Consider the following 14,285-nt stretch of genomic DNA (forward strand, 5'->3'; position numbering starts at 1 on the left):
GTACTATACATCATAGAATAGTATTTTTATTGAGATGATTTTGTATAGAGAGTCTTATATTTAAAACTTGGGGTGAACTTTTAATTAACAATATTCCCATAAACAAAATAAGAATCAAATTATATTTATAGAAAAATCAGATATAATTCAATTTCCTTAAAGCAAATCTTGCGAATTACTTTTTGATCCATACAGCACTGTTGTAATTTATAACTGTATAATGATAGTAGACTGACTTATGCATGAATAAAGTATTGAAAACATACATATAAAACATATATAAATTCAAATTTTATTCTATCGTACTACACGATGGTTTCAAAACAAAAGACAGAAAAACTACTTCCATTAACTTAAATGATGAAGTTCAATTTTGATTTTCTACAACAACAAATCATAGTTTTAGGAGTAGCACCTAAACATACCCCACCATTCTTATTGCCTTGGTCAATGCAAGATTTATTGCATGTTGGTCCATCAATGCATTTCCCAGAGCATTTTAGTCCTGGAGGACCCACAGGACCCAAACAAGTTGCGAAACCTACAACAAAAATGAAATTAAAAAATGCAATATGCTTTGCCAAAATAAAAATTAAAAATGAATAAGATATAACTTATTGAATCATACTCATTGTAAATATAAGAGAAAAATTGTCAATTCTCATGATAAATTAATATATACAAAGAAATATATCTAACTAGTTTATATTACCCGAAAGCAAAACTAAAGCAAAGCACAAAATCCAGAAAAAACGAGTTTGATAGACATAAGAAGCCATTGCCTAGGATTAACTCCACCTTATGTTTTAATTATTGTTGTATGCAGGAGTAACTTGTTATATATATATATATATGAAACATAAAATAGTCATACAAAAAACAAGAGAAAAGAAACATGTAGTTGTTATGGTAAATAAATTTTACGTTGAATATACATCCTTTTATAATTCATTTCTAAACTGTGGGATTACAGGACAATACAATGAATTCAACCTTTTGCAGAATTCAATCTTTGAATTTCTTTACAAAACGGATTAGTTTTATAAATTTTGTTCATAAATTTATTTATGCTAAAATTTGACCAAGAAGAAAAATGGAAAATTAGAAAACCCGATATATATATATTTTAATAAAAGAAAAATAAAATACAAGATAAAAACTAAACTTAAATAGTTTTTTAATTCTGGTAAATTGGTGTATTTTTTATTTTGTTCATTGTATCTTTTTTGTGTGTGCAAGTCCTTATATATTGAATTTCTTTTGATTTTAGTCTCCGGCGTTAATATTCTGTTACAAAAATGTTGAGTTGGCTAACGAGCTAGATATTTAATTCTTTTTTCATATTTTTAATATCCAGTAATTCTATGTCAACTTTTTTTAATTTTTTAATTTTGTTTTGAGGTTAAATTCAAAAAAGAAAAGTTTAATTTTTTTAAGAACGATTGAATCCTTGACCATCCAACTCATTTGATTAATTCATTGCAATATATTTATATATTACATAAATAAAATATTTACTATTTAATTCCTTTGTTTAATTCATTAACATATTTAATACTGGAATATATTACTGAAATATATTATTTAATATAATTTTTTTAGTATTTCAAGTATTTAATAATTTATTATTAGAATATAATATTAATAGTTGAAATATTAGATTGTTGAAATACAAATTAATCTATTAATATTTAAAAAACTATTTAATATTTCAATTACTAATATTCAATTAACTATTTTATTATTAATTGATAGTTGAAATACTAATAGTTAAAATATTAAATAATTCTAATATTTATAAACTAATTATTTAATAAACTAAATAATTGAAATATTAATAGTTAAAATATTAAATAATTTAGGTATTTTATAAACTATTATTTAATATTTCCATATTTAATATTTTAATTATTTAATATTTCAACTAATTTTATTTGATATTAGTTGTTTAAATATTTTCAACTATTAATATTTCAATTATTTAATATTTCAACTATTAATATTTTAATTATTTAGTTTATTAAATAATTAGTTTATAAAAAACATTTCAATTATTTTATATTTCATATATTAATATTTCAATTATTTAATTTATTAAATAATTAATTTATAAAATATTTCAATTATTTAATATTTCCACTATTTCAACTATTAATTAGTTTATAAATATATAATAATATTGTGACGTATTAATATTTAAAATATTGAATAAATTAATCATTTAATAAATTAAATAATTTAGCTTATTTCAAATAAAATCTGAATATATATTATTTATAAATATGATTTTGCTCCATTATTAATGCCCAATTTTTTTATTTTATGCAAAATGTGTTAAGTATTTTCAATTTAAGAAATTGAACATGTTGGTTTTGCAATATAGCTGTTTCTTCGAGGACTGTTGTTAGGGGTTATTGTCCCAATATCTTTGTGGAGGATTTCAGGATATGTATCTGGTTAATCTAGGCCTTCAGAAGCCAAATTCGGTCAAAGGTATGCTCTATATGCTTACCTCAAGTTAAATTTTGGTTCAACGTAGACATTTATATATATATATATATATATATATATATATATATATATATATATATATATATATATATATATATAATTAATCTAGTAATAATTAATAGAAACAAAGAGATATCCTTAACAAAAACACAAAAGCATCACAAACACTATCTCACATTAACATATTTTCGTAAAATATCGGAGCTCTCAAAGAGAAGAAAGTTTCTCTTAGAAAATATGATGAATTTTTGAAAAAGAAAGCAACCTCAAACTATTTTGATATATGATCTCTTTAGGAAGGTAATATTTTCTAATAGTTATGATAAACTAATATTTGAAATAAAATCTGAATATATATTATTTATAAAATTTATTTTGCTCCATTAATAATGCCCAATTTTTTTATTTTATGCAAAATATTTTAAGTATTTTCAATTTAATAAATTGAACAAGTTGGTTTTGCAATATACCTGTTTCTTCGAGGACCGTTGTTAGGGGTTATTGTCCCAATATCTTTTTGGAGGATTTCAGGATATGTATCTGGTTAAGATAGGCCTTCCAGGACCTCAGATAATGGTACATTGGTGTAGATATTTTTAAAGATTTCTGCATACCTTTTGGATTGAGTGCCTACTTTAGCCTCCACATATCTTTGCGATAAAGGAATAAGTGGGTTGTAGGGAGGAAGAGCAACATAATATGCTTCCTTATCTACCTCTTTGACAACCTCCTTTTTGGGTGGTGTTATATTTTCCTCAATCTCTACGTTTTCTCAACAAAACTCTCCTCAACATCTTTATCATTCTTCCTAGAATTTTCAACTTGGTTTTCACTTCTGGTTGTTACAACATTCACATGTTCCTCGGGTAATGATCCTAGAGTGTGTCGCGGTGCAAAAAGATGACCACGGGCACTCGCACGCTCGATATGATAACATAGTCGCCACCAAACTTTATTTATTCAAAAAACGAAAGAGAAAATATCAGTAAAACCCTTAAAGATAAATAAAATGGGCATCATAACCAAATTCAAATTCAAAATTTGATTATGCGAGGGGAAGGTATTAACACCCCTCACATCCGTTGTACTCAACGGGAACCATTTAGTTAGTTTTGCGTTAAGTGTTAGCTTAAAAAATGTGCGTGTTCCTTAAAAGTTTGAAAGAAAAAGAAAATGACTAAAATGTAAGTTTTTTATTAGGGTGTCTGACGAGACTTCAAATCTCACTCTTACGTATCTCCAGGTGCAATGGAGAACTCAAGGTTATGTAGTTCTGGGTAAAAAGTGTTTGTATGTGGAAGATTTTAGTGAAATCTATTTTTTCAAATCGAACGGACAACATTGCTTACTACCCAAAATAATGGAGAAAGGGAATGTTTTCATCACAGAAAAAATTTGGGTTTCAATGTTATATACTTTATAGCCTTTAGATCATTCTGAGTATCCTAATATTATACATTTTTGTGCATTAGAATCAAACTTGTTCATATTGTCTTTAGATTAAGAATAACACAAGTAAATCCAAAAGGATGAAAATAAGAAATATTGGGTTTTCTATTATTCCACAATTCAAAAGGAATCTTACCCATAATAGATCTTATAGATATCATGTTCTTAATATAGCACGATGTGTTATCTGCCTCTGCCTAGAAGTGCTTAGCCACATTAGTCTCACTGATCATGGTTATGTCCGTTTATTGCAAGGTCATATTCTTCCTCTCTACAACTCCATTTTGTCATGGATTTCTAGGGTAGGAGAAATCATGGGAAATGCCATTTTCGTCAAAGAGTTTTTCAAAATATTTATTTTCAAATTCACCACCATGTTCACTTCTGAATTTAACAATAAGTCTTTCCCGTTTTGCACTTGTGAGCAGAAGGTTTAGAACACAAAATGTGACTCATCCTCGTGTCTTAAGAATTTGACCCATGTTCATCTGTTGTAGTCATCAACAATGACTAAAACATATTTATTTCCATTTACATAAGTCATTTTCACTATTCCGAAGAGGTCAATGTGCAAGAGTTCCAAAGACCTAGAGGTAGAAATAATAGTTTTTGCTTTGAAAGAATTTTTCTAAAACTTGCCTTTCTAACATGCTTCATGAAGAGCATCTGAAGAGAACTTTAGAGTTCGAAGGCCTCTGACTAAATCAAACTTATTTAGCTGAGAAATGCTTCTCATGCTAACATGGTCCAAGTGTCTATGTCATACCTATTTCTCTTCATTAGAAGACATGAGACATTTTACATTTTGATTTTTAAGATCAGAAATTCTAATTTTTTAAGTGGTATTTTTCCTCTTCCAATTGAAAAGAATGGAGTCATTATTCTTACTAACAACTTTACAAGACTTTTGATTAAAGATTATATCATAACCATTTCCAGTTAATTGACTTATGGACAATAGGTTATGCATTAACCCATAAACTAATAAAACATTAGTAATAGAATGGAGAGAACCATTACCAAGTATTCTGGAGCCTATGATCTTCCATTTATGATCGCCTTTGAAACCCAAGAAGCCACTTGGGTTAAGTTCCATATCTTGTAACATATGTCTTTTTCCCGTCATGTGTCGTGAGAACCCGGAGTTCAGGTACCATGATTGATGTTTCATCTGTGTTGCTAAGGATGTCTGCAACATATATTATTTTGTCCTTAAGTACCCACATATTTTTAAATCCTTTCTGGTTAGTTCTCCTAGAGTTCTTAGAGAACTTGTGTCTTTGTGTAGAATAATCATTTTATGTATGCGCATAAGAGAAATGGAAATACAGAGCTTTTGGTTTTGCCTTAGGTTTTGAAATAGGTTTTTCTTTAGGCACATAATCAATTCCTCTTTTTCTATTTTCACATAAGAGAATTGGGTTACAAGAACAAAAACTTTTGCAACCCAAGGAGACAAACCAAAAACTAAGAACAAAAAATGAGCATAATCATTTTTATTTTGGTTCGTTGTTAACAAAGCTACCTCCAGTCCATCCTCCAAGGTGATTTCGCCTTATCACAAGGACTTAATCCACTATAACCAAACTTGATTACTACACAAATATCAATTATCAATGTCTTCTTGAGTAATTTTGACTAAACTCTAGTCATTCAAGGAAATATAATCACAAAGGTTGAGTTACAAAGTGTGTTTACAAAATGCTTCTAAGAAAGCAGAATACACAAATTAATTACAAATATATCACACTAAATATATTCTATGAAGAGTATGAACAAAAGTTTCTTGATTGTATGTTTCTTTTCTCAAGTATTTCATTGTATGCAATATTCACGTATATGATATTCTCTTAGCGTTCTTGGCATTGTTCCATTCTTTCAAGACTCCTTTATATTGGAAATGAAAAGATCTGCTGGAGGATAGAAATGGAATACTTAAATGTAGCTACATCCTTGCATAACGGTCTGTGAAAATAGAAGACATAATAATACAGTCTTTAGCCCACAAAATCAGTATAGTGGAAGAAATATTTGATCTTGTACTGTGTACTATTTTCTCACGTAAAACCTTTTTGATCTTATCTTTAATATGAGAAGCTTCTGATAAAGAGGTGATGAAGCATGTATAGAAAGAAGAATAAGAGTCTGGTTGAGATTAACTTCAGAAACTTGGTCTTGATAGTCTTGATACAGTTCATCAGAACCTGGTCTTCAAAGTCTGGTGACATAGTTCATTTGAGTAATTTGAGCGCATGACTTCAGAGCTTCAAAGATATAATAACAATACTTAAAGAGAAAAAGGAATATGCACTGACAGTCTAAAATATTTTTACACTGTCAACCAATGAGATCCGTGTGTACCGGCAAATCACATTTTTATTATAAAATACTATTATGCTTTAGCAATATAAAATATTTTGATTGAATGTCAGTGTAATACTTCTTTACCCTGTGCATTATCTTTAACCTCATACTTTAAAGAATGTTTTAAATTTTAATCAATATATGTAATATTTTAATTTCAAATATTAACATTTTATTTTTTTAAATTACAAATATAGAAAAAGAGATATTTATGTTTTAAAGTATATTAAAATAGGGTAAAAATAGTATATTTAAAGTGAATGTCAAGAATATTTTAATAGAATATATAATAAATATATTTAATATAGTAAATCAACAATAATATATTTTAGTCCTCACAAATATTAGAGTCCAAATTAATCAACTGAGAAAAAAATTCTTGTAAAATTTAATCTCTTATAAAATTTAATTCAGTCATGAATCCATCCATTAATATTTTTTTCAAACCAATTCTTTTTCTTATTTTTGAACAGTAATTGAATTGTGATGTGTATTATTTTGATGATATGAACTTATTATTTTATATTTTTAATTATTTTTAAATCCACATAATATTCATTTTTATTTTTATTTATTTCAATTTTATTTAATTATCAAAGAAAGAAGAAGATAATCAAAATTTTCCACCAAGCTGTAACAAGGACCCTTAGTCAAGAGACAACTTACTCTATCACTAAATAATTTATTTTTTATGTTTTAACTTACAAATAACAGTTATATTAATATTTTTTTTTTTTTTTAATTATCAGAAGTTGTTATTTTTTAATTATAAACACTTATATCAATACAAATAACTCAAGAATAACACTTTTTATTTTTTATAAATTGGACAAAAGTCCAGAAAATTAAAATTAACTTCTAATAATATCTAAAATAAAATCCATACATTTAAATAATTTATCGAACATATCCAAATACTATTAAAAATGTGTTTGAACTCAAACAATGTGAATTATTTATAATTTAAATATAATTTTTTTATACCATATAAAATATATTTTCTCTAATAAAATAGCATTTCCTTATTATTTATTAATTATCAACCCTTATATCAATATATTTTCTTATTTTTAATTATCAACACTTATTACTTTTTAATTATAAACACTTATATCAATACAAATAACATTTATATCAATACATTTTCTTTATAGCATTGAGGAGTCAAAGTCCTTATTACGTCAGCTTAGCTTAACCCATCAGATTTATCACTTAAATATTTTTTAACATTAAATTATTTAAAAGAAATAGAGAAAGTTGGTTTTCATCTCTAAAAATAATTATTTACAAAATATATAATTTTTAGCATTACAAAATAATATTTTTGAATAATTTTATAAAATATAATTCAAATTCAAAATTTGTTAAATCATAGTTTCTTTTTTCTCTATGATTTATTGAAAACTTTACCTCTTATCCCTGTCTTATTCTTATATCTCTTTTATAAAAAATATATATTTTTTCCTTATATTTTAACTAATTAACCATTTAAAAGAAAATATTTTGTATTCTGGAAAATTTGCAAAGAAATCCTATAATTAATTTTATACTATCTCTTTACTTTTATTTTGTATACTAAAACACATATCTTACAAAAGAGTTTCGATAGTTATTTTTTAAATATTTAATAATTTATATTTTGTGTATCAAAATTTTTTTGCAAGAAAATATTTTTTTTTTAATTTTTGTTTAATTTATATGCAAAAGAATTCTAATAGTCAAAATTTAACATTAATTTTTTTTGTATGTATCCAAAAACTTTGAAAAAGAGTTCCGATAATCAGTTTTTACATATTTTTAACTTTTATTTTATACATCAAATTTTTTTGTAAAAAAGTCCTGATAAATAATTTTTAAATATTTTTTAATTTTTAAAAATTATTTATATAAGGGTCTTTTATAAACAATAGAAGAGTAAATGATGGAATATGATATAAAATTTTCTTATTTATTTTTCAGGTCTAGTTTGTATTTTACTTGGGCCATAGCCTTGGGTCCAATGAAAGACATTAGAATGTAACTCTATAGTTTAAAGAAAATAAGATTTTTCTTTAATTCAATGTCTTCCACTTGTCCGTTGTGACGTGTTAACAAAACTCAGTAAACATAAAAGATGATTTTCTACATAGTATCACCTATTGGAGAACATGTCATATCTTGACATAACATAAAATATATATCATGACATAATATGAAATATGATTAGGTGCTTCTCTCGGTCACAGAGAAATTTTCTTTTAAGAACTATCGAGATCTAACAAGTAAATACCTACCATTATAGAGTTGTGAGTTGTGTTTCCATGGCCATTGTGTTTGTTACACTTTGTGATACCCCTTACCCAAAACCTCAGATTTTATAAATATTGAATATGTGAAAAGAGAAAATATAGAATAATTTCTTAATTCAAAATGTATTTTACACTTCTACATTGTACTTACTAAAATATAATACTTGACAATCCTCAATGGTGTAGGATTCTCAGAGGTTTTCAGGATTATTGTATTGTTAGAGCAAGCTCACACATAAATAGTAAGAAGTTCTGAATATGATACTTTGCATAATAAATTGAATATTTTTTTAATTTTTAAGTTGAGGTATTTATAAGAATTTCATAGGTCTGAGTCTTAGATCCCAAGAAGTTAGATTTCATACTTCACATTCTCAAGAGCGTGGAAACATTGTAGTAATCTTACCTGTTTCTTTAGGGAACGTGGCTACCTCCGTTTAAATCTCTCTCTCATACCGTTATGAATTGGGACACATGATAAGTGTCAAAATTACGTAAAATATGTAGGCACTTATTGATTTATTTTATAAGCAGTCAATACAAAAAAACCTGATTTATCTATGAGAAGTGTTAAAATACGTGTTTGGACTTTCTACTTGCACAAATATCAAAAACATGTGAAAAGGACGGGAAAACCACCAAGCAAAACACAAATACCTTACAAAGATTATTTTTCTACAAGCAATGCTCGCTAGGCCACATTCATGATGACTTTCTAGCTAAGTATCTTCATGATGAAGGAAAAGTTTGTGCGTTAAGCAAAGTTGGATGATGCGCCTAGCGAGTTAGGGCTAGTTGCATAGTGAGCTGACATTGTATAATAGATAAGAAAGTGTGTGTGTTAGGCGAGGATGAACAGTGTTCCTAGTGAGCCTACCTTTCTCAAGCCTTTAAAAAGCAGGTCCAACTTCAGTTCTAAGGGAGTTTTGGTGGATTCAAGGGAGTAAAGAAAGGTAGTAGGTTCACCTTGGTCTCAACAAGAGAGTATGAGAGGGGGATTAAAGACGGTAGCTCTGCTCGAGGGATTTCTACATATGGCTCTCCATGTGTTGTGTTAACGGGATTACTTGTACAACTACGACGAGTAAGCATGACTAGAAATATCTTTGTTGGGGATATATGTAGTCATTATATTATCACGTTTAATCACGATTATGGAGTTTTAAGTAATTATACCTAAGCTTTAATATTTATGGTTATTTGTTTTTAATGCTTATTTTAGATTAGTTATCTAAGATATGTTTTCATGGTACGACTTAACATACAAAATGTGTTGGTTGTTATTAGGTCTAAGTCTTCATTTATTGGATGCTAATGCCTAGACATAGGGTTAGGTTTAATATTCGCAAAATATTGATAATTGGTAATTAATATCTTTATATCACTGTTAGAATTTAATGTTGTTGCATCTAATAGTGCGAGAAACCGTCTATTAGATGATACAATTGATCTCACGTTGTTGAGTCAGAAATGAGATACAATGAGAGCAACAAACACTAATATTAATATCTGAGTAGAGGAGCATATTATTGACCAATAGTTAATGCATTAGTATCTAACACACCACAATTGCATAGTTGTGCGTTGTAGTAAAAAGTTATCAAACCACAGAGACCAAAGGTTGATTACCGAATTATGTTCTATCGATGTATATCTAGAGTGAGCAAAAATTGGAGTTTGTAAAATTACTTAAATTAAAGAGTACTTTTGTAAAATAGCTTAAATAAAAATCACTTAGACTTTGTTTGGATTGAAGGAATCCGATGGAGCAGAGCAAAATGAGATGGAGTGGAATGATATTCCATTGTTTGGATCATTTAAAATTCGATGGAGTGGAGCGGAATGGAGTGGTATGGATTCCATTCCATTCCATCACTTGCCATCATATTTCTTCCCCTCCAATTTGGGCGGAATGAATAACTTGCCTTATTTCGTTCTAAAATTTCCAAACAATAGAATGGTACATTCGTTCCGCTCCGCTCCATTATGCTCTATCCCATTCCGCTCCCCTCCATTTCGCTCCGTTCATTTTATGATATCCAAACATAGCCTTAAAATACTCTAAAACAAATAAGACTTAGGGTTCATGATCCCCACTCCAATACACTTGTATGATCACTTCACTTCTATTACGAGAATTTTGACACGGTTATAGAAAATAGATAAATATGGAAAATACCTATTTTCGCCAGCGTGTTGTCATATCTATGACAAATAATTTGTATGCTTTTGCATGGCCGATTATTCATCAAATATTTTTTTCTTTTGCACAACTATAAATATGAAACATTTCTCAATTGCATTTGAACACTTTGGTTGTATCAAGTCTAATTGTTTAAAACCTGCGTTCGGGTACGGATACATATCCTTTCAGACTACGATTTGTACCTGAGAGCTCTTTACTTTCGTACAAGCGTTGGAATGAAAAACTCATGTTTTAAAATAATCTCGTAGTTAAAATTCCCGTAATCGATTAGTGAAGAATCATACGAATGGTCATGAGATAGGTACCATGACCCTTAGTCCCTAGTGGGCTACTCACTCACGCTGAAGAACAATTAGAGCAAGTATCACAGTCGAAAACATGACAAACAGTAAAATCAAAAATTAACAATTGCAAATAAGAGTGAATACAACCTGACTGAAAAGAAATCCACTTGAATTGAGATAGATCCAGTGCTCCAATAAAGACTTAATTAACAGTAAAATCACAAATTAACAATTGCAAATAAGGTTGACCTATGGGATTTTATAAGAAAAGTATAATTGTGGAAAAAATCCCATTTTTTAATGCCAATCAAAATAAAATATTATGAATCAGGAAGTGCACAAATCCCAAAACAATAATTAAAAATGTTGAAAATGGAAATAAAATCAAGGAGTCTTCGCCTACCTGCTACGACCCGTAGCAGTTGCTATGGCCGCCTGTAGTAGGCCCCTAGATTTTGTAGGGTGGGGCTTTTGAAATGGCAAAGGGGCATTGGCTGCAATGGGTGGCCATAGAAACCATGGAGAAATTCTATGGGAAAAATTCGAATTTTCACCTTTTTCCCGCATTTTAGTTCCTCTTTTGTCTAGAATACTTATTAAAGCCTGAAAACATCAAAATCACACTACCAAATCATAAAATATGATAAAATTAAAGTAAATCTAACGAAAACAGGAAAATAATGAAGTAAAATGACTAATAAAAGTGATGCAAAAATGACTTATCAAACTCCCCATATCTTATATTGTTTCTTGCCCTCAAGAAACAAAACTTGCTTATGCAAATTTTTGGATCAAGCGGTTCAATGATGGAAAAGCTTACGAAAATGAAGCTACAGATACTCATACGTGATTTTTTGTTCAAATTGACTATGATTTAGTTCTCTTGGTAATCATCTGACACCAAAGGTATTTACAAGGACACTAACCATAGTGAGACTACGGACCCAAGTCTCCCTTTCAAACACCGCTCCAACTATGTTTTGTACTTAAGTCTCATTTTGCAATTTTCCTTCCCTTTTCATTCGAACAATCAAATTAAGGCATTTGGATTTATTATAATCAACACAAGCACATGATCGGTCAAGAATTTTTGTTTAGACACCATTTTTTTGTTTACTAGTGAAATTACACATTTTTGTGTGATTATTTATTGTCCACCTTGGGTATAGGGTTACCAAACTAAGAAGGTGTAATTACATTTTACTGCCATTTCATGATTTCGTTGCTAAAATTATTTATTTCCCAACCAATCATACATGCTATGTGAATCTAAATTATGACAAACTGTCATGATAAACTAATTAGGGAGTACTTCTCAGAATCCGAGTACTATGGTACGAATCTACATGTTGGACTCGCACCTTAATTTGGGGAACTTAGGGTGCTCGATCAATACCTATATTGTAAAACTTTCTTGATTTCCGTAGACTTAGTCTCTCATCCCTCTAACTCTATATACTTTCCCGATTTTCTCATGATCAAATTTTTTTTGAAAGGTCCTAATTTGGATTTATTTTTTGAAAAGTTGTCTTTTTAAAATAAAAATTAACGAAAACAATTAAAATTAACGAAAATAACTAAAAGAACAAAAAGTAAAAACACACAATAGAAAAAGTAAAAGAAAGTTAAAGAACCCCCCCCCCCCCCCCCCCCCAAAAAAAAAAAAAACTTAAACCAAACGTTGTCATCAATGTTTTAGCGTAAGCAAAAGCGAGTGATTTCACAAAGGCCCTCACCCGGGAGGGGGGAGCACAACAAAAACTAGAAGCAAAAAGGTACCTATAAAGAGAAACAGCAAAAAAAGGAATAAGCAATTAAGAGAGTGAATTGCTTCTCGCTAAGCACTTTGCTTAACGTCGTTTTAACTCAAAGGCTTATGAGTGCAAACACTCATGGTGGTTATTTCAAAAATGATTCCTCAACCTTATTCTTAATAGTATCAGGTTTCCATGCCCACTTATCAAGCCATCTCTCATATCTACTACTATTCTTTTCTTCTTCCTATGTGATGGTTCATACTTCTGAACCTGTGGGGGTGGTTCTGGTTCTGTCCCGAGTATCATATTTTTGAGTTTGGATTTAATCTTTTCATCCCCCACCTCAAAGGTCAACCTTCCTCTCTTAACACCAATAATCTCCCTTGTTTCATGTTCCTCTAATTTTCTCTTTTTAGACAGGACCTTAGATAATGGTACATTGGTGTAGATATTTTTAATTATTTATGTATATCTATTGGATTTAGTGCCTACTTTAGCCTCCACATATCTTTGCGAGAAAGGAATATGTGGGTTGTAGGGAGGAAGAGCAACATAAGCTGCTTCCTTATTTACCTCTTCGACAACCTTCTTTTTGGGTGGTGTCGTTATATTTTCCTCAATCTCTACCTTTTCTCAACAAAAATCTCTTCAACCTTTTTATCATTCTCCCTATAATTTTCAAATTGGTTTTCACTTCTGGTTATTACAATATTCACATGTCCCTTAGGGAATGATCCTAGAGTGTGTCACGACACGAAAAGATGACCACGAACGCTTGCACGCTCAATATGATAACATAATCGCCACCAAACTTTATTTATTCCAAAAAGGAAAGGGAAAATATCGATAAAAACCTTAAAGAGAAAGAAAATGGTCATCACAACCAAATTCGAATTCAGAATTTGATTATGCGAGGGGAAGGTATTATCACCCCTCACATCCGTTGTATTCAACGAGAATCATTTAGTTAGTTTTGCGTTAAGTGTTAACTTAAAAAATGTTTGTGTTCCTTAAAAGTTTGAAAGAAAAAGAAAATGACTAAAATGTAAGTTTTTTATTAGGATGTCTGACGAGACTTTGAATCTCACTCTTGCGTATCTCCAGGTGCAATGGAGAACTCAAGGTTATGTAGTTCTGGGTAAAAAATCTTTGTATGTTAGAAGATTTTAGAAAATTCTATTTTGTCACAATCGAACAGACAACATTGCTTACTACCCAAAATAGTGGAGAAAGAGAATGTTTTCATCACATAAAAATAGATAGACATATCAATATTTGCGGGAAAATGTTGCTAACTTACTCACACATATAAGGATGAAGTGTTGTTTTGCATCGTCTCGAGACGAAACATCTTTCCTTTAAAAAAGGGGATTGAGTTTTGAAGCCAAAAAAAAAATGTTTGAATATGTTGGATTGTTTTTAATTG

At 29.1% G+C, this 14,285-nt stretch overlaps 1 long non-coding RNA gene across 1 annotated transcript; it reads right to left on the reverse strand.

Annotated features, from left to right (window-relative positions):
- Positions 1-276: 276 nt before the first annotated feature.
- Positions 277-1,053, reverse strand: LOC127129251 (uncharacterized). The gene is made up of 2 exons (XR_007806246.1): positions 713-1,053; positions 277-541 (listed from the first exon to the last, which is right to left on the reverse strand). It is a non-coding gene; the product is annotated as an uncharacterized LOC127129251 (long non-coding RNA).
- Between the last annotated feature and the right edge of the window lie 13,232 nt (positions 1,054-14,285).

The sequence above is a fragment of the Lathyrus oleraceus genome, chromosome 3 (assembly GCF_024323335.1).
Source record: "Lathyrus oleraceus cultivar Zhongwan6 chromosome 3, CAAS_Psat_ZW6_1.0, whole genome shotgun sequence".
NCBI lineage: Eukaryota > Viridiplantae > Streptophyta > Magnoliopsida > Fabales > Fabaceae > Lathyrus > Lathyrus oleraceus.